We start from the raw sequence: 23,054 nt of genomic DNA on the forward strand, positions 1-23,054 counted from the left end.
TGTTTTCCCGGGCTATATGGTGAAATTCGAGCCCCTCGAACCGAGCTGACATTTTAGGACGGCGTTGCGATAAGCTCCCATTTTCGGATCCTTGGCATCAAAGTCTCCGTTTATTTGAGATATTGCGAGGTTCGAATCCCCGTGCACCTCTAGGCGTTGAATGCCCATGGATACTGCCGTCCGGAGACCATGTAGAAGGGCCTCATATTCGGCTGCGTTGTTGGAGTCCGTATACATTATCTGGAGTACGTATTGAACTGTATCTCCTGTTGGGGACTTCAAAACGACGCCAGCTCCCAGACCAGCCAACATTTTGGAGCCGTCGAAGTGCATGATCCAGTTGGAATATGTGCCGTACTCTTTAGGGAGTTCGGCTTCCGTCCATTCGACGACGAAGTCGGCCAAAACTTGCGACTTAATAGCTCGCCGTGGCTTGTAAGTTATGTCGAATGGGAGGAGCTCAATGGCCCATTTGGCAATCCGGCCCCTCGCGTCGCGGTTGTTTATAATATCGTTAAGTGGTACTTTCGAGGCTACCGTTATCGAACACTCTTGAAAGTAGTGTCGCAGCTTCCGGGATGCCATAAATACCGCGTACGCTATCTTTTGATAATGCGGGTACCGTGACTTGCATGGAGTAAGTACAGTGAACACATAGTAAACCGACTTTTGGAGGGGGAATTTGTGTCCGTCCGCCTCTTGTTCGACGACGAGCACTGCTCTTACAACTTGATGAGTTGCCGCAATGTATAATAGCATTGGTTCGCCAATGTTTGGCACGACCAGGACTGGGTTTGTTGCCAATATGGTTTTTATTTCTTCGAGTCCGACCGTGGCGGCATCCGTCCACTCGAAGTTTTTGGTGCGCCGGAGGAGGCGATAAAGGGGTAATGCCTTTTCTCCTAAGCGGGAGATAAAGCGGCTTAAAGCCGCCACGCACCGGTCAATTTTTATATTTATTTGAGGTCCTTTGGGATGTCCAATTGTGACAGAGCTCGGATCTTGGCTGGATTTGCTTCAATTCCTCTATCGGATACAATGAAACCCAAGAGCTTTCCGGCTGGTACGCCGAAAACGCATTTTTTCGGGTTGAGCTTGATGTCGTATGTTCGGAGGTTATCGAATGTGAGCCTCAAGTCGTCTACTAGAGATTCAACATGCTTGGTTTTGACGACCATGTCATCTACGTATGCCTCCACTGTTTTGTCGATCTGGTTTGCCAGACATGTCTAAATCATGCGCTGATATGTTGCGGCGGCGTTTTCGAGCCCGAAGGGCATTGTGTTCAAGCAGAATGGGCCGTATGGTGTGATGAATGCCTTTGCGGCTTGGTCTGGCTCTGCCATCTTAATTTGATGGTAGCCGTATTATGCGTCGAGGAAACACAATGAATCGTGTCCTGCGGTAGCGTCGATAATTTGGTCGTTGCGGGGGAGGGGGAAGGGATCCTTTGGGCAAGCCTTGTTGAGGTCCTTAAAATCGACGCACAAGCACCAGGATTTGTCTTTCTTTGGTACCATCACCAGGTTTGCTAGCCAGTCCGGATGTTTTATGTCTCTGATGAATCTAGCCTCCAATAGCTTGGCTAGTTCCTCTCCCATGGCTTGTCTCTTGGGTTCGGAGAAACGCCGAAGAGCCTGCTTGACTGGCTTGAATCCTTTTAGGATATTTAGGCTGTGCTCGGCCAGCTTGCGTGGGATTCCTGGCATGTCTGAAGGGTGCCAGGAAAAAATGTCCCAGTTCTCGCGTAGGAACTCTCGTAGTGCGGCGTCTACATGAGGGTTTAATTGTGCCCCGATGGAAGCTGTTTTTGTAGGGTCCGTTGGATGGACTTGGAATTTGACTATTTCGTCCACCGGTTTAAAGGAGGTGGACTTGGACCTTTTATCGAGTATCACGTCGTCCCTGTTCACCGTGGAGTGCAGCGCAGTCAGTTCCTCGGCCGCTAGGGCTTCGGATAGTGCCTCGAGGGCCAGTGCGGCTGTGTTATTTTCGGCGCGGAGTGCTATGTCCGAATCACTAGCAAGAGTGATGATTCCGTTGGGCCCGGGCATTTTGAGCTTCATGTACCCATAATGGGGTATGGCTTGGAAGATTGTAAACGCCTCCCACCCTAATAGAGCGTGGTATCCGCTACTGAACGGGGCCACTTGGAACGTGACCTCTTTGGACCTGTAATTATCCGGCGTGCCGAACACCACATCTAGTGTGATTTTTCCTGTGCAGCGCACTTCCCGACTTGGGATTATTCCTCTAAAGGTTGTGCTGCTTCGCTCAATGCGGTTCCAGTCTATTTCCATTTTTCGAAGAGTTTCCTCATAAGTAGGTTCAATCCGCTGCCACCATCCATGAGTACCTTGGCGAGTCAAAAGCCGTCCATTATTGGACAGAGGACCAATGCGGCTGGTGCTCGGGCTGTTCGGAATTTAGATTCGTCACTGGCATTAAAAGTAATAGCCGTGTCACTCCATGGGTTTATTGTTGCCACGTGGTAGACTTCGGCAAGGCTGCGGAGTGTTTGTTTTCGCATATTATTTGATGCGAAAGTCTCGAAGACTGTTAATACCGTACTGGTATCCCCGGGCTGGTGCTCTGTGGCTTCTGGGGTTAGAAGATCTTTGCCACTTTTGGCCACCTGCCGAAGTATCCAACATGCTCTAAGGCTATGAGTTGGTGTGGCGCCCTCTGCTCTGTGAAATTTACAGGGTCCATTGAGCCATCCCTCCAGTACGGTTCCATGCCTTGTAGAGGGTTTTTGCTTTTTGGTGTTTAACCTGGGTGTCTGGTGATAATACACCCTTTTATTTCGGATTGGGTTTGTATTCAGGGCCAGATTGTCCCAAAATATTATTTCGGTTTTGCAGGCGCTTTCCATCACACAGAACATTCATACTAAAATAAAATTTTATTTCGGTTTTCCAGGCGCTTTCTATTACTCGGTTCGAGGGGCTCGATGTTCCAAGTCAGCAAATCGTGTAATTTCATGACGACTTATGGCGTTGAGGATTCCCTTGTCCGTGCAATTATTACAGAAGAATGAAATTGTGTCTTCCTCGCGGCAGTCCTTTATCCTATTCATGACCAGGAGGAATCTGGCCTAGTAATGGTGTACTATTTCTTCGGGCCCTTGCCTAATTTGGGATAGATCGCTTATGTTTGGGTGGGTGGGTGGAATTGAATCCGAAACCTTACCCAATCTGAGACTCAGGGGCCAAGGAGTTTCCGAACTCGGAAGTTTGGATTCTTGGATGTTTTCCACTGAATCTAGCCCGCTGCCTGATTCTAGGTTTAGGTCTTGAGTGACGTCTACCCTCTGCGAATATCCAGCTTGGAGGGATCGGGAATCCGGACATAGCTAGACCTTAAGATAGATGAAGGGTCGCCGCGTTGTTCCTCCACCACTGCAACGTGATGGGTGACCTGGGTAGAGTTGATCTCTCTCAGATCGGGTTTAGGCCCAATCTGATCATAGTCTGTAGCGACTCCCAGGGCGGCGATGCGATCCAAGAGCTCGTTTAGGGAAGAGATCTCCATTGGATCTAACTGCTCGGCGCGTTCCGAGTTGATGTGAAGATTGTTTTTGATGACCCGAGAAGTCATCGTCAGCACGGCGGCCGAACAGGCGGTCATGAGGAAACCACCTAGTCGGAGAGTTTGGCCGACAGCCAAAGCTCCCTTAGCAATAGTGCCGTCTTTAAAGACGGCATGAGGCATCCTTCCTGATGGTGACGGCACAGCGGAACTCTCAATGAAAGCACCAATGTCGGTGTCAAAACCGGCGGATCTCGGGTAGGGGGTCCCGAACTGTGCGTCTAGGCCGGATGGTAACAGGATGCAGGGGACACAATGTTTTACCCAGGTTCGGGCCCTCCTGATGGAGGTAAAACCCTACGTCCTGCTTGATTAATATTGATGATATGGGTAGTACAAGAGTAGATCTACCACGAGATGAGAGAGGCTAAACCCTAGAAGCTAGCCTATGGTATGATTGTTGTTCGTCCTATGGACTAAAAACCCTCTGGTTTATATAGACACCGGAGAGGGCTAGGGTTACACAGAGTTGGTTACAATGGGAGGAGATCTACATATCCATATTGCCAAGCTTGCCTTCCACGCTAAGGAAAGTCCCATCCGGACACGGGACGAAGTCTTCAATCTTGTATCTTCATAGTTCGAGAGTCCGGCCAGAGGTTATAGTCCGGCTATCCGGACACCCCCTAATCCAGGACTCGCTCAGTGGCCCTCAGGATACAAGGGTTCCTGAGTCATTTTACCCCCTGTAGTCATAACTCTGACAACATTATCATTCTTCTTATTATTTAACTCATTGAGCAAATCATTCCGAGCCTTAAGTACTTGCTCTACTTGAGTGGTAACCATAGAAGCATGTTTAGTAATAAGTTTAAGTTCACCTTTAACTCTAGACATATAATCACCCAAGTGTTCAAGCATATCAGCATTGCGTTTCAATTGCCTACCAACATAAGCATTGGAGTTTTCTTGTTTAAAAATAAAATTATCAAACTCATCTAAGCATTGGCTAGCAGACTTATTACGAGGAATATCACCTTCATCAAATCTATAGAGAGAATTTACCTTTACTACCTGTGTCGGGTTATCAAGACCATGTATTTCTTCAATAGGTGGTAAATTCTTAACGTCTTCATCTTTAATACCTTTTTCTTTCATAGATTTCTTTGTCTCTTGCATATCTTTAGGACAGAGAAATAGACTACCCCTTTTCTTCGGAGTTGGCTTAGCAGTCGGTCCAGGAAGTGTCCAATTATTTTCATTTGTCAACATATTATTCAATAGCAATTCAGCTTGATCAACAGTTCTTTCCCTGAAAACACAACCAACACAACTATCCAGGTAATCTCTGGAAGCATCGGTTAGTCCATTATAAAAGATATCAAGTATTTCATTTTTCTTGAGATGATGATCAGGAAAAGCATTAAGTAATTGGAGAAGCCTCCCCCAAGCTTGTGGGAGACTCCCTTCTTCAATTTGCACAAAATTACATATTTCCCTTAAGGCAGCTTGTCTCTGATGAGAGGGAAAATGTTTAGCAGAGAAGTAATAAATCATATCCTAGGAACTACGCACACAACCAGGATCAAGAGAATTAATCCATGGTTTAGCATCACCCTTTAATGAGAACGGAAACAACTTAAGGATAAAGTAATAGCGAGTTTTCTCATCATTAGTGAACAGGGTGGCTATATCATTTAATTTAGTAAGATGTGCCACAACAGTTTCGGATTCATAGCCATAAAAGGATCAGATTCAACCAAAGTAATTAACTCAGGATCGACAGAGAAATCATAATCCTTATCAGTAATAAAGATAGGTGAAGTAGCAAAAGAAGGGTCATATTTCATTCTAGCATTCAAAGACTTTTCTTTAAGCTTAGCTAATAATTTCTGAAGATCAGATCTATCATTGCAAGCTAAGAAGTCTCTAGCAGTTTCTTCATCCACAACATAACCCTCAGGCACAATAGGCAATTCATATCTAGCGGGAGAATCTTCATCATCACTTTTCATCAATATTATCAGTTTCAATAATTTCATTCTCTCTAGCCTTAGCAAGTTCATCAATGTTGGGGATATAGCTACCAGGTATGACCCGCCCAGGAGGGGCCGGGTCAACCTCAATGGCGGGTTACAAAAGAAGCCCAGTAATATTCAAGGTGATGGTTTATTAAAGACTTGTAGAGGGCATAAGCCCAAAGGCGGCTTAAGTCCCAATATTATAAACCGCCCTATGTAAAGGAAGACTTGTAAAGAAAGGCATATAAAGAAGTCATCGAGACGGACACATTTTATGAACCAGCCAGGACTCTGTAGGCCGCCAGGCATCAACCCGTGTATATAAGGGGATGACCCGGCAGTAGCTTAGGGCAAGAAACAACAATTCGAAGCCAGGCAAAGTGGATTCGCTCCCTCGCCATCGAAACCCCAACAATTCCAACACAACTAGACGTAGGCTTTTACCTTCATCGTAAGGGGCCAAACTAGTATAAACCTCTCGTGTCCTTTGTCCTAATTAACCCCTTTAAGCTTCCTAGTTGCGATGGCCCTACGACTAAGTCCTTTTGCTAGGACATCTTCCGTGACAATTCAACGACAGTTGGCGCCACCGTGGGGCCAGCGCATGGTGGATTTGAGTTCTTGAAGGGCAACTTCAAAGGGCTCAAGGGATACGCTGTGGGCCGGATGACCAAGAGTCGTCGCGGCAAGCTCTACATCGACGATGAAGGCTGGGGCCCCGAGGCCGGCTCAATTGAGTACGGGTACCGGGTCCCCTTTGGCGGAATCCATGTCTTCATCGGCCGGATCGGCGAGTCAGACCCTGAGCCGGACATCTACACCAACCTCATCGAGATGGCGCAGCGCGCGAGATACGCCCGAGCTCAACCTGCCGTGAGGCATGCCTTTGTGGGTTGCATCCATGGAGGTTAATCCTCTAAAGGATCAGTGGATGGCGGTGAGATGGCCATCTGTTCTGACGCTACATCATCAACAGGCGAGACAGATTCTTTGTATCAGCTGCAAGATGGCATGCTTGGGGGCTGTTCAGATGACAACAGTATTCCGGACCCCTTTGAGCCGAAGAATCGAACCAGAGTCTTCATGGCTGGCACTCAACCTGGGCAGAACTCCACGGCTGCAGCAGCAATAACCACCGGGTCGGCAGCGGCCGGGTCAGGAGACCCCGCGCGCCCCCGGCTCAGATGCTAATGGACCTCATGGATAAGTTGACGGCTCTGTTGACTGCTATGGTGGAGCCGGTGGATAAGGCTCAGCATGACACGGAGGTAGCAGGGCTACGCGAAGAGATGGCACAGGCCAAGGAAAATTTAGCAGCAGAAGAGGTCAGGATGGCCGTGGAGCGGGCGGCTTTGGATGCTCGTACTCATCAGCTTCAAGCGGAGACTTTCTGGCTCTTGGTGGATCTGAACGCGTCAAACGAGGTCATGAGGAGAAGGCACCACAAAACTCAGTCACGTCTACCTCTGACGTACGATCCTAGGAACCTTTTCCACACACCCGGGGCTGGTCCAAGTAACCCACCGGAGGCAAACCGAATTACGACGCCCGGGGCTGGGGCGCCGGTAAAACCACGGGCCATGGAACCACCTCGTATGAATACCGCTCCGCCTCATTACACACCAATACCACCGGGTCACTTTTCTAACCCTTTGGAGAATCTCATTGCTGCGTCGGCCCGTTTGGCGGCTCTCCCGATGGAAGGCGACTCTCCGACAGCAATTGAAACACGAAGGGTGAGAGAACTTCTTCAGACGGCTCTGGCGCAGCAGGATGTGTACTCTTACAGTCGAGACAGAATCCATTCAACCCCTCGCCCAAGCCGGAGCCTGAGCTATAGCAGGCATATGGACTCAGCCGCTATGTCGAGCAACGCTCAACATCGTAACCAACTGCGTAGGCATTAGCTGGCGCAGGGTGGAGCCCTTAACTTGGCGGATCAGGAGAGAATCCGTCAAGAGGCTGAGCGGGCGGCTCAACTGGCAGCTGAGCAGGCGGCTCATCAAGCTTTTCCGGTTTATCCGGCAACCTCTGTTGAGGCAGGAGTAGCCACAAGAACAGGAGGTGTCCCTTGCCTGGTGCCGGCTATACGTAATGAGCGCTTGCCAAAAGACTTTATGGGGCCTCGTAAGGTGCCTAATTACACGGCCGACTTGCAGCCTAGGGCATGGATTGAAAGTTATGAGATGGCGATGGAGCTATTGGAGGTCGGCGATGCAACAATGGCTAAGTATTTCACTATGATGTTGGATGGAACGGCTCGCACTTGGTTGAAAGGGTTGCCACCCAATTTCATCGGCTCATGGGCGGAGTTAAAGGCCTGGTTCATTCAGAACTTCAAGGACACATGTAAACAACCTATGTCAATCGTGGACCTGACTAATTGTAAGCAAGAGGAAGGTGAGTCCACGACCCATTGGGTGCGCCGGGTCAAGGAGATAATACATTCATCTAATAAGATGGATGCCGGCTCGGCGGTCTTAATGTTGGAGAAAAAATGCCATTTTGAACCTCTGAAATAGAAGCTGGGGCGGCTCAAGCGTGACTGTAATGACATGGGCCAGTTGATGGCGGCCCTGGTCAAATATGCTGATTCTGACAGTACCAAGGATCCCGTGTCTGATGAAGAAAAAACAGGGAAAGGAAAGAAGAATGGCAACGGCAAGGGTCACCAGCATAACCTAGCGAATCAAGGAGGTAATAAACGTAAGGCTGACGAGTTTGTGGCTAACACCAATACACAGGGCAAGAACCAACGCCGCAAGGGTAGTCCACCTCCTCGGTCAGGTGGGTCAGGTCCCGCCCTCGAGCAGCTTCTGAATGAACCTTGTCCAAGACACGGCACCCGGGAGAAGCCAGCTACCCATCTGTGGAAGGACTATACGATCATGAAGGCATTTAAAAGTTCCAACATGTTTGATGGTAGCCACGGACCGGGCGCCGGTTCAGGCGGAGGCGGCTTTCATGGCCGGGCGCCGGTTCAGGCGGAGGCGGTTTTCACGGTCAGGGCCATCCGGGTAACTAGGATGGTTACAATCAGCAACCCGGCCAAAGTAATCAGCAGCAACAGTCCAGGTATCAGAGCAACCCAAAACAGTTGGATAGTGGGCACACTACAAAAAAATACACTTCCGTGATGATACGTGTTTGTCACAGTAGGTCGTGTTTTTTGTCATGCATGTACATCCATGACGATTTTATGACAGAATCAAGATAGTCATACTTGTGCTGTCATAGAAGAGTTCCATGACATTACCAAAATTATCATCGCGGAAGTGTGCACTTCCATGATGATAAATCGTGCGTCACATAAGTGCTTTCGTCAAGGATGACCGACACGTGGCATCCACCGTAACGGAACGCCATTAAGCTATCGGGTCGGGTTTTGGATCCGATAACCCGTTAACAGCCCCGACCAATGGGGATTTTCCACATGTAAAATCATCATTGGCTGGAGGAAACACGTGTCGGCTCATCGTTGGGACAGATGTCATCCACTCATTGGACAGAAGGCTCCTATGATACGTCGACACGTGGCACGGCCCAACAAAGGCCCATTCCTGTGAAAAGGCCGGCCCGTTTGACTTGGTCAAAAGGTGGCGAGCCGGCCCATGGAAAGCCTGTTAACGACATGTTCACATATAGCTCATTTACAGCTCGCTAACCCAAGGCCCGTTATGCCCTATCCTAATTAGGCCCAGTAGCGTCATCTGGGCCATCCAATATGATTCCGGCCCGTTTTCACTTCTGGCCCATGACTGGCCCATGACATCTTTCGGCCCATATGAGGCCCTGTGTAACTCTTGGCCTATTAACGGCCTATGGTGAAACTGGCCCATAATGAACAGTGTATCACTTTACACCCATTAACGGCCCGTGGTGAAACTGGCCCGTAATGAACAGTGTATCACTTTATACCCATTAACGGCCCGTTATTCCGTTGGGCCGTTTCCAGCCCATGTTATCTTTCGGCCTTCTCAGAGCCCATTTATTCTTGGGCTCATTTCCAGCATTCGTTTACTTACGACCCGTTACTGTCATTTTCTGCTTGTGGGCCAAATTCAGCCCGTGGTTACAGTCGGCCCGTTTGTGGTCTGTTAATACGTTGGGCCATTTTCATAGCGTCATCAAATACGGCCTATTAACGATGGCCCGTTATGGTCGGCCCATGAACGGACGATTCCAACTCTAGCCCGTTTACGGCCATAATGCGGCCTGTTATTGGCCCATGTTTGGCCAATCAATCATACGACCCGTATAAGGCCCATTGATGATACGGCCCGTAGAAGGCCCATTGTTTCTACGACCCATAGAAGGTCCATTGTTTCTATGGCCCGTAGAAGGCCTACTGTTTCTACGGCCCGTAGAAGGACCACTGCTTCTACAGCCCGTAGGAGGCGTAGTGTCACTACAGTAAATATTAGCCCATGGTTATTGTGGCCTAGTTTTAAAAAATAGGTTATTGCAGCCACTAGCAAACCTCGGAAAAAGAACTGCACCGACTACAAGCAAACAAATAAACAAGACAACAAGGAAATAAATAAGCAAGCAACTTATGCTAGCCTATCATGGCTATTACACATATTACATCCACTGGGCATCAAAATTCGCCACCAGTGCAAATATAGGGAACAAAGCAGCATATAAACGCCGCAGCAAAACAAGTCCACAACTGAAACCACTTCAGAAGAGTTCAAGAAACAATATCCTGGGTACTCATAATGCTGGCAAGATGCTTAGCAAGCTTATTAACTTTCTCTTGTTTGGCGCTTAAATCCTCCAGCGCTTGCTGTTGCACAAGAAAGTACGCATCTGAATTCTACAGGGACTTCCTCAGTCCTTCGGCTTCTTGCCGCAGCATAGCTGGCTGATGCCTTTCAGCTTGTAGCTGAGACTGAAGAAGCCGAAGTGATTCAGGCAGCGAGTTCGAAGAGCTTGTGCCAGCGGTACTAGCCAGTAACTCGAACACTACATCAACGCAGGACTGTGGGGTTTTCCCACTGTCTACAAGATCGTTTTTATCACCTTTCTTGGAGACCAACTGGGTTGTCTCGCTATCTTGAACCTTATCTGCATTACTTTCTCTACCATTGCATAGTGGGGTGCTCTTCTCCAATATTCCGTTTGCATACTACAAGAGAAACAAGCAGATACATCACATGTTTAGCTTGTAGTATACGAAACTCATTTTGGTAAACCAGTTCAGTTGTAAGGTGGACAGGATAACAGCATGAAACAAACATATATCTATGTACTATCGTCACTGTATTGTACATATCATTCTAGTTTATGTTCCCTAATCAAGATAGAGACACAGTTCAACTCATATATTTTCAAGACACAACAACATAGACAGAATATAAGTGTGAGAAACTAACTACACAACATTGGCAGCACTTGTAATGTGCATCACATGACAACATAACTGTTTATACAACTTAAACTGAAATCAACATAGAGCAAGAAGTTAGAACAGCAATCCAGTTAAAGAAATAGGTTTAAAACATACCTGTTGCGCTATTGGAGTTTCAATTGGATCCTTCAAATTCAAAAGTAGTTGGTATGAGTAAATACAGTGATGCAACAGCAAAGGAGTATGGACCATAGCTACGGAATCTGACCTGAGAACAGTTGCTCTTCTGCTTTAAATGTGGAGTTTGGGTTAGCTGTGGTGTTCTTCGTGCTTTGGGCACTGCAGTAGCTTTACAAACTGCTCGTGTGGGGGTACTCTATGGTGGACATGGTGCTTTGTCAACTATAAGTGGGTTACTATCCGCTGGGTTTGCGGTTAGATGGGTTGTAGCTGGTTCTCTGCCCAACGATGTAAGTGTGCAATCTGGAAGAGTCTCGATTATGTGTGGTGGGGCTAGTTTGTGGGCCAGTACAACCATGGTTCTATCTGCATCGACGGGTAGCACTGTCTTTTGTGAAGAACGGGTTTTGCTCCCTTAGATACTGCCATCACCCCCTCCAATTCAAATGGCTGATAAACAAGAAAAAAAATTGAACGTACAGACATTGTATGATAGACAGATGTGGTAATTCACATATATGTTGCCTAACCAAACAAGATAGCATGACACAATTTCACATATATGATGCCTAACTAAACATGATAGCATGGCAGAGTTTCAGATATATGATGGATAACTTAACAGGATATAATGGCATAATTCAACATATGATGAGTACCTAAACAGGATGACATGACAAAACTATATGATGTCTTTCTAAAATAGGTTGGGATGAAATAATTCACATACATGTTGTCTAAGTATACATGATGGCATGATATAATTGACATAATTGATTCATATACTAAGCAGCTGGCACTCGCATATATGATCTCTAAACTAAGCAGATAGAATTCAATATTGTGCATATGATGTCTAAACTAAGCAATGCAAGACACCATATGCATCATATGATAAATATAAACATTGCAACTTAGAGCATACACCTCAGGTGGGATATAGGACTAATCATCTGTCTCTGAATCCTCCTCTAAGGAGCTCCCTGTAACCATCGAGATATATGATTCAACAGGTACCATTGCCTGCTCTGAAGACCTTGTTTTCACTCCAGATTTTTCCATAACCGGATCAAATGGCTGATACACATGAAGAGTAGTTCAATATACACAGATTGTCGACAAATGGAATACGTAATGAAAAAAAATATGGCATGAGATAATTCACATATATGATGCCTGGCTCCATGGCGGTGCATAAATCACATATATGATAATTGGCTGAAATGCATGGCATTGCATAATTCACATATCTGATACAGAAAGCAAACAGGAGGCATTCACACAAAGCATGTCTAATCTAAGTAGATGGCATGGCAATGCAAGACACCATATGCATGATATGAGAAATATAACCCAGCCAAGTTAGAGCATGCACCTCGGGGGGGGGGGGAATACGACTGGTCATCTCTCTCTGAATCCTCCTCTGTGGAGCTATCTGTAACCAACAGAAATCTGCATCGACAGGTAGCACTGGCTGCTCAGAAGACCTTGTTTTCACTCCAGATTTTCCCATGACTGACTCAAATGGCTGATGCACAGGAAGAGTAGATGAATGTATAAACATTGTTGACAAATGGAATACATTATGGAAAAAAATATGGCACGATACAATTCACATATACGATGACTGGCTAAACAGGATGGCATTGCATGATTCATGTATATGATGCCTGGCTAAAGAAGATGGCATTGTATAATTCCCATATACTCCCTCCGTTCCTAAATATTTGTCTTTTTAGAGATTTCAAATGGACAACCACATACGGATGTATATAGACATATTTTAGAGTGTAGATTCACTCATTTTGTTCCGTATGTAGTCACTTGTTGAAATCTCTAAAAAGACAAATATTTAGGAATGGTGGGAGTATGATATAGAAACCAAGCAGGTGGCCTTCACACAAAGCAAATCTAAACTAAGCTGATGACATATAAGATGTATAATGTAAGCAATGCAAGGCGCCATATGCATGATATGACCAACATCAGCATGCAAGGTTAGAGCAAACACCTCAGGTGGTAAGCAGGCGTGGTTGGCTCCTTCTGAATCTCCATCTGAACAGTTATCTTCCTCTGGAAGACAATCTGGAAATGCAGGAGGGGGCACTTCGCCCACCATGGAGCAACGTCTGCATGACATTATATTTGCACGCAACGGTCTTCTCTTTTTCTCTACATGTTCAGTATGATTGTGTACAATATCTGACATGCATAATAAAAAAATAGTTAGATTTTGTAAGGCCTAAGGGGTGCATGCAAAAATCAAGACTGATGGTAGCAAACGAGTGGATGGATCCAAAACTAATGATAGCAGGTAGATTATAGCTTCAGTTTAAAAAGATAGACAATGGATCATCTATTGTTTGTTGCCCACCCAACATGAACCACATAGAAGACCCCAGATGAACCAGATAGTAGACAGATACTATTCGTTGCTGCCTCGATATGAGACCCATGGGCAATTCAAAACTCAAGATTGAACGATAAAGTAGCAGGTAATAATAAGCGATGTATAACGTAAGCAAACACGAAAGACTGCGACCTCTCTTCCGGAACTGTGTAGTCCTCAGGTTCATCTGCTTAGTCGATGATGGTAATGCAGTTGGCCTGGCTGCCGGCAACGGGGAAGATGATCTGAGGCGGCGAAAGGAAGTCTGCAGGGGGATCTCTGCTGCAGTGAACGCTTCTGTCGATGGTGCACCTCAGGTGGGGTGGATGATGACACAGCAGGAACAGGACATAACACAGAGTTTTCTTTGACGCCTATCTAAAAATGAAGTAAATCTGTAAGGGCTCCTTAGAATTGGAGGATTCTATAAATGTAGGGACAGGAAAAACACAGGAATAGGATAGGAATGCACGTGCAAAACAGAGCATTTGGAAACATAGGATTTCAGTCAACTTGGGTGTTTGGCTCACATGAATTGGAACAACAGAGGAATGGAGAAACAAAGTGATGCGACGAGTGTAAAACCTCTTTGGCATAGCCTTGTGGACCTCATCATCATTGGGTTGGACGTGGAGGATGGTGATGATGCTGGTGTGACTGTCGGAGGCGGGGAAGAAGATCCGAGGCATCTAGAAACGACGCCGAGGGTACTGCTCTGCTGTGATGGATGGTTCCGTCGTTGGAGCAGCTCCGCTAAGGTGTACGGCGATGAGGCTGAAGCATGACAAGACAGACAACGTTAATCGGAAGTGGGACCCTAATATCATCTGCAATAGATGATGCAAAATACATCACCAAAAAGTGCTAGATGTAAAGCACATTAGCCGCGCCACGGCCGCTCCGACAGATGCTGTAAGTACTGTTCACTCTGAACTTAACTAAAGAAAATGAACTTCACAGTCCAAACTGAATTTTACCGTCGAAACTGATTGAACTAGTAACAAATCATTGCAATAGATGTTTAGGGCGTTCGAGCACTAGTAGCAGAGAAGTAGTGATCTAAATCAGCAGACGCTCGAGCAGGGAACGCACTAGCAGAGGGCAAGTCATGCAGTAGCACTGCGAGCGAGTGCTAAAGCAGCAACTCCTGTAGTTGCCGGAGGTCGTGCAGCAGCAGCAGTAGCGCAAGCAAGAGCAAGAGCAGAGCAGCAGCACAAACGAAAGCAGGAGCAGTGCAGTAGCGCGATCAACAGCAAGAACAGAGCCGCAGCGCGAGCGAGAGCCGGAGCAGCTGCAGCTAGTGCCGTTGTGGAAGTCGCCACTGAGGAAGCAATGACATGGGGGAGAGACGCGGTGGATGATGTGGCCGGCGACGGCGCCGTCGATGGAGACACGCCATGTCTGCTCGCTATCGAGCACCGGCAGCCCCGTGAGATCGAATAAAAGATAAAATGCAGCGGTGAGTGCAGAACCTCCTTGATGGCACCGAGTTGGCCTCGGCTTCATTGGAGGAATTGGTGAGGGTGCTGCGGTTCCGGTGGGGCAGGTCAAGATGGCGCTGTGGGGATTGAGGTGGCGCGATAGACGAGGCGAACGTCGGGGCAGCTCCTTGGAGGTGGAGGACGGGGCGGCTGATCCGGCGGGACGACGAGATCGACAACAGATCCTCATCCGGTGCAGTGGATGAGGGACGGCGAGCTGTTGCGGTGGACGACGTAGTCGGGGAAGGGTCTCCGGCTGGGCAGTGGTCGGGAGGCTGATGGAGGAGTGTGGGGTTTCGCGGGTTTTGGCGGCCTCGGTGTACGAATGGGGGGCGAAGGGGGAGGGGGAGCCAAGCTTAGGGACGCGCTTGTCCGAAATGTAGGGTGAGTTACCAGCGTACCCCCACCGGTTTTGACACCGCGATGTGGAGCTTCATTTCCGGCTGAGGGGTAGAAGGGTGATTTCGCGTGTCTGGGTTGCGGGAGCGATTTCGGATGAGGAGGGAGTTCTCGCGCACGTCCACATTTCAGGATAACAAGGCGCGGCGCGGTTTGAAGAAGCGGGAGTTTCAAAGCAGGTGAGACAAAAGATACTCGAGCTTGAAAATTTCGGCATAACATGGTGCGGATTCCTTGTTCGGCAGAACAAACTTAATGTGTAAAAAAACAATTAATACAAGACACAAGAGAGTCATGTCCCCTTTTACTATATTGCTATAGATGCCAATGAAAAAACTACAAGAAAAATGTAAAAAATTCGGGAGAACAAGATTACCCTGCACAATACCAAATCGGTTCGCACTTCCTTCAACAACAACAAAAAACAAATCAATTCCCACCAAAGAAAGAGTAATGTCCCTTTTTATATGATTACAGATGCCATGATCTCAAATTTCAATTTTTGAATCCACGTTATGTTGAATTCGAATATATCGTTAGGTGACCTTGCGGTTTATAATTGATGTAGTCGTACATTTTGATCTTCCATCATATATGAACATTTTACTCCACCATGTGAACATATATATTGTGTCTACCATATGGACTAAACTTGAATCAATTTTCCTTTTTTGAATACGATTGTTGTCAAGTTATACAATAATTTAAATATTATCTTGATAATAAAAAACATACATATAGCAGTAATCATATTTCACTATGAACTACATGTACCATGCGCTCTCCAATTCAAATATTTGTATCCATTTTATGTTGAATTCAAATCATAGTACATTATTGGTCTAGGTAGCGAGATGTTTGTGATAATCTAAACCTTGTTTTCATACGTATAATTTTTGGCTGAATTGGGACAAGTTTTGGTATAAGCCTCTTGCAAACCCATAGATTCTCTCAACAAGCCTCGTGGTTCCGAGAGGGAACGTGTCACCTTTGTGTGCGAAACTATATACGCTGCCTCCCCCTGAGTTTATTTACGGAGGCAACATAGAACTATATGAGTGCCCTGTTAAATTTTGGAATTATTTCGGGTTCATTTGGCCTTTTTATACATTAATTGAGTTTCTGGACTTTTAATGTGCATAATCTAAATATGAATTGCATGCACATGCTCCGGTGCACCAAAGTGGGTTGAAAAATCACATGTGTGTCCATGGTTGAATTTCTAGGTCCCATGGAAGAAATGAGAATGAAATTCAAACATCTGGGCGTCATGACTCGGCCGGGAACATCGAGAAACTTTGATTTTAAATTCATGTAAATCCTAAACTCGCCTAGAAATCATGAAACTTGGCATGGTGTCATGCCATGGCACTAACATGTTGTGGTAAAAAATTGGGCCGATTTGGAAGCTCGTGGTTCTAAGAGGGAACGTGCCACCTTTGAGTGTGAAACGATATACGCTGCCCCCCTTGAGTTTCTTAACAAAGGCAACATAGAACTACATTAGTGCCCTATTAAATTTTGGAATTATTCCAGGTTCGTTTGTCGTTTTTTATACATTAATTGAGTTTCTGGTCATTTAATGTGCATAAGTCAAATTTGAACTACAAGCACATGCTCTCGTGCACCAAAGTTGGATGAAAAATCACATTTGTGTCCTCGGGTGAATTTCTAGGTCCCATGCAAGAAATGAGAATAAAATTAAAACATCTGGGCATCGTGTCTCGGCCGAGAACATTGAGAAACTTGGTTTTAAAATTCTTGTAAATCCAAAACACATCTGAAAATCATGAAACCTGGCATGGATGTCATGTCATGGTACTACCATGTTGGGGTAAAAAAATTGACCGAATAGGAACAGATTTTGGTATAAGCTTCTTGCAAACTGAAGCTTCTCTCAAGAAGGCTCGTGGTTCTGAGAGGGAACGTGCCACCTTTGAGTGCGAAACAATATATGTTGTCCCCCTTGAGTTTATTTACAAAGGCAACATAGAACTACATGAGTGCCCTGTTAAATTTTGGAATTATTCCGGCTTCGTTTGGCCTTATTTACACATTAATTGAGTTTTTGGTCATTTAATGTGCATAATTCAAATTTGAACTACAAGCACATGCTCCCGTGCACCAAAGTTGGTTGAAAAATCACATTTGTGTCCTCGGGTGAATTTCTACTCCCTCCTTCCATCTATATAGGTCCTAATGTGTTTTTTGAGGCTAACTTTGACCAAACGTTAGAGCAATAATATATGACATGCAACTTACACAAAGCATACATTCAAATTTGTATGTCAAATGAGCTTCCAATAATATAATTTTCATAGTATACATCTCATGTTCTATTAATCTTGTCAATAGTCAAAGATGTCTTGAAAAACACATTAGGCCCTATATAGATGGAAGGAGGGAGTAGGTCCCATGCAAAAAATGAGAATGAAATTCAAACATCTGGGCATCGTGGCTCGGTCGAGAACATTGAGAAACTTGGTTTTAAAATCATGAAACTTGGCATGGTGTCATGTCATGGTAGTACCATGCCGTGGTAAAAAAATTTGGTCGAATAGGAACAAATTTTGGTATAAGCTTCTTGCAAATCAGAGCTTCTCTCAAGAAGGCTCGTGGTTCTGGGACGGAACGTGTCACCTTTGTGTGCATAATTCAAATTTGAAATACAAGAACATGTTCCAGTGCACCAAAGTTGGTTGAAAAATCACATGTGTGTCCTCGGGTAAATTTCTAGGTTCCATGCAAGAAATGGGAATGAAATTCAAAATTCTGGGCGTCGTGGCTGGGTTGGAAACATTGAGAATCTTAGTTTTTTAATTCCTGTAAATCCAAAACACGCATGAAAATAATGAAACTTGGCTTGGTGCCATGACATGGCACTAACATGCTGTGGTAAATTTGCAGTCCGATTTGCGAAGGCGCACACATTAACAATCAACAAAGTCATTTTGGAACAAGTGTTGTCACGATACAATCAAAAACACAAGTATTATTGAAACCGTGGGCGTTCTAGTTACTAGTACCATTTACGTGCCGCCACGCGTCCCCATTTTTTATTAGCTAGGTGGCACCGTGCAGGGTAGCTATTTGAGTACGAGAGGCCTGCGATCAGACCCCTGCGCGTTCTTATCGGGAGGAGAGCCCTTTGACCTCCATCTGCCATCCACCTCTCTCCCAAGGTCTCCATTAATGGCGCCCGAGCCTCTGTTTAATGGCGTGGCTATGTCTCACTCGACTGAGATTTAAGAGAGAAAAAAAGAAAATCTGAAAGCACGGATCTTGATGTAAGATCCGACGGACCTATATAGCATCTACTGCGACTTATAGCAAGACTGATGAATATATAAGGACAATTAAATTTTTTTTTGATCAAAGAAGGGCTTGCCCTTCTTATTTTCATTACTGAAAACCACCACAATTCACAAGAAGTTCAGCACAACTCCAGCCTAACACGAAGGACTAAAAGCTACCAGATTGAAATCGAAACATCCCAAGAGGCCAACAAAGGCCAAACATCCACGCTAGAACCCAACATTTCACAACCGACGACACAATCCACATCCTAAACCGATTATTACATCAAAAGAAACAAGGAAACTAGTCTCCGCGGCGAGCGGCAATGAGCTCTTTCGTGTCCTCAAGACGCTGCTTGAGAACATCCACGGATTCCTCCACAAGCCTTTGGCGCTCGTTGCGGATCATATCATTCTCGTCCAGAAGTTTCTTGACGATGATGCCGGTCCTCTCCAACAAGGCACTGGTCTCCTCCTGCTAGTCTGCACTTCGGACGATCTTCTCCCTCAGCAGGTCACGCTCGGCCCGGAGCCTCTCATTGCCCTCCCTTAGTTGCCGGATGACGCTCGTAGACTGTTCAAATGAGGCTATCATGTCATCCTGCAACCTCACCGAGCCGGAGATCTGATCCATCTGGCTATGGACGATCGCATGCATGCGCCTATAAAAGTCATCGCCTGCCCGCGAGAAATTTTCCCAGGCCGCCGCGGCGCGGCGGGACATCTCTGCTGCATTCATGGCGTGGCAGGACATCTCTGCTGCTTCCGCGGGACGGCCGGACCAGTCTGCTACATCAGCAGCGCGGCGGGACCTCCGTGCTGCTTCATCGGTGCGGCGGGACCTCTGTGCTGCTACTTCCGTGCGGCGGGACATGTCGGCTGCTCTCGCAGTGAGGCGGGACCTCTCTCGTGCTTCCGCTTCCATGCTCGCCTCTCCCTGTTGGCAATCTCTCGACCCAGAACTCACGCTGGCCATGGCAGACGCAAGGGAAGGATGCTGAATGACTTGTTTGCTTTCTTGGATGAGGAGTTGAGGAGGAATGTGCAGTCATCTTGGCATACTAGTATTTATAAGCGAGTACTAATGCGCTCCTAAGTGGGAAACCGTTTAGGTTGTGATCGGTGTGAACAGGTTTGCAATTCAATATACTCCCCTTTTGTAAGGCCCCGCTTTGGAAAGGTGCATGCATGCAACCATTTCATTGGTTGCATTGAAAGACATTGTTGTTGGTGCCATGGCTGAAAAATTAATATACTTCATGCGTGCTTTTTCATTGGCTGCATGCATGTGAGAGAGTGCATTGGGAGTGAAATGAAAGAATTATTGTGAGCAAATTACTATGTGTCTTGGTCTAAGAGAAATTGTCTTTAGGCCTAATAAACCCGGACAGAGGGAGTAGCGTGGTACTAATACGCTCCTAAGTGGGAAACCGTTTAGGTTGTGATCGATGTGAACAGGTTTGCAATTCAATATAGCGTGGTACTAATACGCTCCTAAGTGGGAAACCGTTTAGGTTGTGATCGGTGTGAACAGGTTTGCAATTCAATATAGTGTGGAGTAATTTGCAATTCAAATTTTAGTTTTTCCATTTTATAAGGCTCAATTTGGTTGTTCCCCAACACATGTTCAGATTCCAAGGTGCATTAAATCATTGCATGCAAGTATTAAGAGAAAATTGACCAATGCATGTACTTTATGCATGCATGCATTGCAATTAATGCATTGATAAACATAATTTTTTGAGAAAAACAAGAGCATTAATTAGGTGCTTTTGCTAACTACAAAAAATATTCCACCACTCACCATCTTGGTTGGTGAGATTTTTGAATTAAGCCCTATAAACCGGAAAGGAGGGAGTACTGCTGTGTACGTGCAATAACTGGCACCGTTGTATACATATCTTACGGTTAATGAGGCGTTCGACAGGAATAGCCGCATGGCGAGCTCTAGGCTAGTCTTTTTTCCAGACGCATTAAATCTAGCTCTCGGGACTTCTCGCACGAACCATCGTGCCACCCACAAAAACTTGTACTCTGAGTTTAGTAGTACGTTATACAGGAAGAGAAAAGGTGCACGCATGCACTCGTCCTCTCACACACGCGTCTGTGTTTTCATGAAAAGGAGGATGATGACCCACGGCCTCTGCATCTGGGAGTCACACACGCATCTGTAGCTATGAATTGTAGTGTTCTCAACCATCCGATTGGCTCTATCGTGGATGTACCTATATACTAAAACATGTCTAGATACATCTATATTTTGACAAATGGAAGTCATGTATTTTGGAACGGAGGGAGTGCTTGTCATCAAAATGGATAAAAAGGGACGTATCTAGAACTAAAATACGTCTAAATACATCTCCTTTTTATCCATTTTGATGACAAGTAGTACTTCTTATCCGTTCGACTGTTGGAAATTACTGATCTGATGTCGAAGTAATTTCTGCATCGCCACCAAAACCCACCATTTCTTAAGCTAAAGTAGACCAAGGAAATCCCTATATTAGCATATCACTAAGATAAACATAAGGCACTGTAGAAACATTTAGGACGTGAGCTTGTCATTTTGAATGTGGAGGGACACAAGCTTAGCCCCGGCAGCAGCTTGGGCGATACTGTCAAGAAGGTCAGCTCCTGCACGTCGACGTCGCCGGGATCCTTGCTGCTTGTCACCTCCATTTCCACCTTGACGGCGTCGGTCGTGCCTTTGGGCTCCCTTGGCGGGCTGTTTGCCCACAGCTTGGCCACGTAGTGCGGCAGTGGGGACGCCCCCGCTCTGATGCAGATGACCGACACAATGATAGGCGCGCCGATGTCTAGCACGCCGCTGACCAAGCAAAACATGCGGCGGTCCTCCTCCGCGAACAGCAAGAGCCGTGGCTCCGACAGTGGCACTTGCAGCTGGAGCACCTTGCGTTGATGTGTCGCGTCAACTCGTACATCAACGAGAAGTCTGATTATCCTCTCCCTCGCGGACTTAACTGCACCTGCCTTTGGCTGTATGACAGGTTGGCCACACACCTGTCGGGCCCACCTGTCATACACGCAAAGGCAGGAGCGTCCCTCCCTCGCCCATGAGCGTGGTGGCTAGCAAGACTAGGAGAAGCTTTTGCTACACGCTCTCCCTCCCGCACGTAGTGGACATGCAGCAGTTCAATCGGTGTCAGATGGCCAGAAGCGTACTGTAGTACTCCTCCAGTGCAGTAGTACTCCACCATTGTTCGACTTCCCGAAGAGGCGAAGAGCCAAGCGCAGCCCGGACGCTCGTGTGGCAGTTTCATGTGTAGAGTAGTCTAGGATAGCGTTTACCGTGCCTGTAAGCTTAAAATCGTTGGGGTCGGCTCCATGCCATGTGGCCGTCTCGAAGTTTTTAAAAAAAATTAAAATAGTCTTCTGGCCCTACCTGACACCCTGGTGATTGTAGTTTGCACGCTCATCTAGTCAAGGCAGGAATATATATTTTAATTTGTTTTTTTCGAAAAGGGGGGACTCCCCGGCCTCTGCATCAGAACGATGCATACAGCCACATATATTTTAATTTTTGGTGGGTAAATGTTAGAGGTTGCAGCAAATATATTGTACACTGCGGGTCTTTCAGCCAAGTTTAGAGGCAAGCATGTGGGGCCACTGCTATGATGTGTCGCGTCAACTCGTACAACGAGGAGAAGCTTGATTTTACTACACGCCTTCTCCCTCACCCATGCGCGCGGTTGCTCGCAAACGAGGACATGCTTTTGCTTAGTAGTACTTCTACAACAAGCTACCGTCCCGCTCGTGCTGGACGGACATGCAGCAGTGGATTCGACACTGTAGAAGCAGTAGTAGTAACATCATTGTTCGTCTTCTCAAAGAGGCGAAGAGCCAAGCGCAAACCGAACGTTGCAGTTGCGAACATTGGAGCACGCATATAGCCAGGCTCTTGCATGAGACAAAATTGCTATGTGAGCCCACTATTGTACTAGTACGTACAACTACTTGCTAGTATAGCCCCACCACTCCAATCCATCTACTCCCAAGTCTCCGCGCAACACTGCTCACTCCAATGCAAGACCAAGTGACCAGAAGCCACAAGCACCTATGGAGGCAATGGACGCGAGCGGCAGTCGGCTGTGCCAAATCATCCAAGGCGCCGGCCTGTGGCCCCGCACCACGCAGCGTTTCCAGACGGTGCTGGCAACCGCAGGCATCGTTCACGCGGCTATCGCCGCCGTGGGAGGAAACCCACAGCTGCCGGAGGGGCTCAATCCTCTGCCCGTGCCGTTCTCTCCAACACAGCGCCGGCTCGGGAGGTCCTCCGACCCTTCTTCCTCCCTGTCGTATTGTCCACAGATCCGACCTGCTGCTGCCGACATCCCGGCGACCCTCAGGTATAAGTTCTTCGAAAGCGGACTTGCTCTACTGCCC

At 46.6% G+C, this 23,054-nt stretch overlaps 1 long non-coding RNA gene across 2 annotated transcripts in view; it reads left to right on the forward strand.

The window, feature by feature from the left end:
• Positions 1–23,054, forward strand: part of LOC125556298 (uncharacterized) — a 42,529-nt gene that overhangs the window by 17,322 nt on the left and 2,153 nt on the right. Inside the window, exon 3 of one of the 2 annotated variants that reach the window (XR_015602398.1) lies at positions 16,581–16,810. The exons of the other annotated variant lie outside the window; for it this stretch is intronic. This is a non-coding gene — a long non-coding RNA (uncharacterized LOC125556298). Of the gene's footprint in view, positions 1–16,580; positions 16,811–23,054 lie in introns of those variants that run through there. 2 annotated transcript variants of the gene reach the window in all.

Source organism: Triticum urartu, chromosome 5A, assembly GCF_056163025.1.
Source record: "Triticum urartu cultivar PI428250 chromosome 5A, HENAU_Tu73, whole genome shotgun sequence".
In the NCBI taxonomy this organism is placed as follows: domain Eukaryota; kingdom Viridiplantae; phylum Streptophyta; class Magnoliopsida; order Poales; family Poaceae; genus Triticum; species Triticum urartu.